Below are 5,000 nucleotides of genomic sequence, written 5' to 3' on the forward strand. Positions count from 1 at the left end.
GACATACCAGTGTTTTCCAGGGTCGAGATCCTTCCCAGTGACTCTTGAAAGCGACGGAAGATCGGAATGTGAACGAGACCGGCGGACGTCGTTCACATCCATAGTGAAATCGCGCGAATGATTCGAAAACCAAATTCATTGCGCTTTGTAATTTGAATTTCGCGCGTAAGTTATCCATTGCTAACTTAGTAAACTTTTAATTTATAGAGCACCCTGCAGATTACAATGCTATAAAATCCTCTAAACACAGTGAGAACAATAGGATCTGTGTTGTTCGGGAAGTCTGGAACCTAGCAGTATGACGGCAGTGGCTGTTGTGGATTTCACGTGATTGAGATAATACAGTACAGCAAGCGAGTTTTCTTCTGCAGAGAAACTCGGCGTTTAATAGTGTCACAAATTGAAAACGCCAATGTCGACATTTACAGTTAGAGCCAGCGTTACCCAATGTCTTTTGAATGCAGTATTCTTAATCTCCGAGTCTTAATCTTTTCAGTATGTAGCCGGAATTGACCTTTTGCGGTCTTAAGTTACAGAATATCAGTGGCTGAGTTTATTTATTTCAAATAAATTGATAATAGTAAACCTGACATAAAAGCTACAAAATTTACAAAATAAGAAAATATAAACCCTAAAGATTGTAATACCAAAGAGTGATGTTGAGGTCAGAAGTATTATCCCATTATAAATTTCTTACGCTCACAAAGCTCTCGCAGCATTGATTAACTAAATTCTGGACCATTCTGATATTGTTGGCTCAGTTAAATTCGAATTTTAAAAAGAAGGAATGAACCCCATCCAATTTTTTCAGTTATACTATTACAGCCGTAGGCCGCTGTAGGTTTCCTGTTACAAATAATCGGCGAAACACTTTCTCAGTTTAATGCCAGTTCGATCCCCGGATCAAATACGCTGTACGCAAACAAAAGGTCTACAATTTTTTTTCTCGCTAATTTACTATTGCTATGATTATTTCATTGAAACTTCCAGAATTTTGGGGCACCCGGAGCGCGAAACGGCAACATGATGATTTTGTGAAAACCACTTGATGACATACCTGTCAGTACAATTAGCTTGTTTCAGAAAAGTAATTTACATATTCTGACACATACGATGATGGCCTGTTGCGATTTCTTTTTTGAGACCAAAGCTCCTCATGCTTCCTATAGGAGACTTTGTTTTGTTGTTTAAATTTTGCTAACCACAGAACAAAATAATATTTTGTTTCAACAGCCCATAGAGCTCTGGTTGGCACATTAATGACAATAGGTAACGTAACAGTGAATTTGGAAACAGAACAATGAAGGGTTACGTTTTTACAAACGACGGCCGTGTAGCACTTATATTTCAGAGTTTTTATCTGTCCTTGTGTGGGCCCATTTCCATTAGTAGGGCTAACGCTCACATGGTGCATATGGGGTACAAAACTAGCACTTCAAATTACTCTCTAATTAGTTAAGTCTGTTGAAATGTGTATGCTACACGGCCATCGTTTGTAAAAACGTAACCCTTCCATGTTCATTGCCGTGACTAACATCTTCGGTTCCCACGGCCTACTCCCGTCTGACCTTGTATTTCAGTCGGTAGAGCAGCGGTGATCTATCCCGAAGGTCGTGGGTTCAATTCCCACCCTGGTCAGAGTTTTTATCTGTCCTTGTGTGGGCCCATTTCCATTAGTAGGGCTAACGCTCACATGGTTCATATGGGGTACAATAGTAGCACTTCACATTACTCTCTAATCAGTTACAGTCTGTTGTAAACAGAACAGCTTCCCGAAGGTTTCGGGCCCCGGGGCTGCGTGAATTTCCAAGTAAAGATTGGCAGTTGTCTTTGTATAGGCTGCTACTGGCCGCGTGAATTTTCAATTAAAGATTGGTGGTTGTTGTTTTTTGTATTATTATATATAATGACGACAGAACAAGCAATGAGAGAGCTTTTGGAGTTTTTGCAACCTCGTTCCCAGGGTCTCTCATCTTAACGCCTGGGGCGAGCGAGGAGAGACCCTGGTAGGGTCTGGTCACGTGTCTCCCAGAATCTGGGAGATGACAATTTATCCAATGAAGGGAGGGGCGGCTTAGTAAGAATTTTGTCTATACTGAGACTACGGGAGTGCTGACTGTGTTGTCACCAAAATAAACCAAGTTTCACGTGCTGCGGTATGTGAACATATGTTCTTCTGCGGCTATGTCCGGCGATAATAGTTTGCAAACGCCGAAGAAAACATATATATCGTCTGTCATAAGTTGCTGTAGATTGTGCGGTTCAGTCAAAGACGTTTTACATTGTAAAAATCTGTTCAAGATCGCCTTAGCCGAGGCTGCGTTTGGAGGAACTGTGTTTGAATTCGACAAAGCTCAAAGCGACAAATTCCTTGTTTAGAGAGGACCCCTCCCTAGTGTTTTCAATTGTCACGGAAGCACGTGACCAGACCCTACCAGGGTCTCTCCTCGCTCGAGAGACCCTGGGAACGAGGTTGGAGTTTTTGAAGAAATTGTTCCAAAAAGGTATGGAATATGGCGTAGAGCTGCCGTCTCAAACCGTTGTCCACAATATTTTGGATGAACCTATTGATGCAGAAACAAAGCCTTCTTCCTCAGAAGTACCGGCCAGCACGGCCGATGAGAACCAAAAAAATTCAAAAGACGAAACCGCGCATTGGGCTGGAAACGTTTGACGCCTTTCATTCTATGCTTTATGGGGCGCAATCCGTCCTTGATGACAAAATACCGGCAAACCCCGTACCCACCATTGAAGTGGGCTGATGTTTTAACGGGCCTTGTGGATGAATTACATCGCCGTTATAAGACTTTGATTGCGGAATTTTCTTCTGAACATACATACATACATACATACACATACACATACACATACACATACACATACACATACACACATACATACATACATACATACATACATACATACATACATACATACATACATACATACATACATACATACATACATACATACATACATACATACATACAAAACAAACTGAAAAATGAAAATAGAACAATTAAATTAAGATAATACGTCAAGATTATTACCAATACAATGATAAAAAGATTAAAAGTTTATTTTCTTTGTAGCAACTTTGAACTACTTCAAGGATTGTTTTGTTCTCATGTAGTCTGAAAGGAAGTACCAGTTTTTTGCTCCTTGATATCGCATAGATTCTAGTCCATAATTTGTTGTCCGTGGTATAGGCAAAGACAGAATGTTCTCTTCTCTTAGAGTGTAACTAGCATTATGAAGAATAAATAGTTCTTTTACTTATAGTGGATAAGTCGATTTAAAATAATGTTTAAAAAACGAGCAGCAATGTTTTATCGGGGTTTAAAACTTCAAATAAGAGAGGAGAATATTAGCATACCAGAAAAACAAGCTATGCCTTATTAGTATCACCCAACTAGTGGACTAATGCAAATGCTGCATTTTGATTGGCTCGGCTTCGCCTCGTGGGCTATTGACCCGTAGCCCTTGCGGGCTACGGGTCTAATTGCTAATTAGTATTCTTTATATAAAGAATACTAACGAGTAGTGTTTTACCAGGATTTTTGAATATGCTGTTGTAAAGTTGTATAAGCATTTAATGAATTCTTCCATTGTACAAAGATAACGTGTTTGCTTTATGTAATAATTCATTGTAACTAGACATTCTCTCGTTGAAAATGGATCTTAAACTTCGTCTGTTTAAGGATTCTACCGCCACAGAAGTACCAAATGAGAGAGAGCAAAATTGAAGGTGTGGTAAAATAAAATCCTTGTATAAGCGTAGCATGACATTTCCATTTATGATATTTTTGAATCTCAGAGAATAAAACTGAATTGATTGTTAACTTTCCCTCATATCTGTGAGATGCGATGTTTAACGTTTAAGTCCTTGTCAATAGTTAAGCCCAATAAATCAATTGAGTTCTTCACAGGAAAAGAGAATTCGTAATTACTGTCAGTGCCAAACACCATCGCCTCGTGCTTTTTTGTATTTACAATCATTCCGTTTTGCTTACACCAATTGTTAGCAATTCAAATTTAATATCCTAATCTTCTGTTTAAGGTTTCAAGGTCCTTGTCATAGACTTCTTTCATAATTAATTTGTTTTAATGCTAATAAGCCTTTCTAGCCTCGCTACTTATTTGTTTCAAAATGAGGGCAGTAGGTCTAATTTTCATAAAAAAGGGTCGCCATTTATGAAAGTGATCTATGTTGTAGAATAAATCATTGATGTCAACGTTAAAAAACACATGGGACCAAGGACACTTCCTTGAGGAACTCCTCCACACACTAGTTCCCATTCCGAGAATTTGTCACAAACCTTTACCCGTTGCATCCGTCCAGAAAAGTAGTTTCTCAAGAGTGTAATACTCGTCTCACCTAAGCCATAAGCTCTAAATTTGGCCAGCAAGAGAACATAAGGGATACAATCAAAGGCCTTTGACAAGTCCATAGAAACAACTGCGATGGTTTCTTTCTTATCCCGACTTTTTCTTCAATCCTCTGTCAGTCTTAGGAAAGAGGTTTGGCAACTTCATAATTCGTCTGTATGCAGAGATAAAATCTGAAATAGTTTGATAAAAAGATTTAAATTGTTTTGCTAGGATTCGTTCGTAAATGTTATTAAGGGCCGAAGAACGGTTACAGGCCTGTAGTTCTTTTTGCAGAATTCGTCATTATTTTTTAAATAAAGGGGTCACGTGGCCCATTTCCCAACGTGAAGGGTAATGACCTAGACTAATCGAATAGTAAATTATTTTTGCAACAGCATCCGATATTACAGATATTACAGATTTATGCGCATTCATTTCCGAAAGAAAATTTTCCACTTGCGTTGGATTTGTAAATTCAAAATCAAATTTAGATGTTATGTTCTAAGAACGGTTAGTAATTATGGATTGAATGCGTGGATGTGAGTAAAAAAAGCTGTTAAAAATAGTAGCCAGCTCAGTTTTATCTTGACTGATTGCCCCATTTTCCTTGCTTGTCGTCTTGCTTAGGG

This window comes from Montipora capricornis, chromosome 10, assembly GCF_036669925.1.
Source record: "Montipora capricornis isolate CH-2021 chromosome 10, ASM3666992v2, whole genome shotgun sequence".
Taxonomy (NCBI): Eukaryota; Metazoa; Cnidaria; class Anthozoa; order Scleractinia; family Acroporidae; genus Montipora; species Montipora capricornis.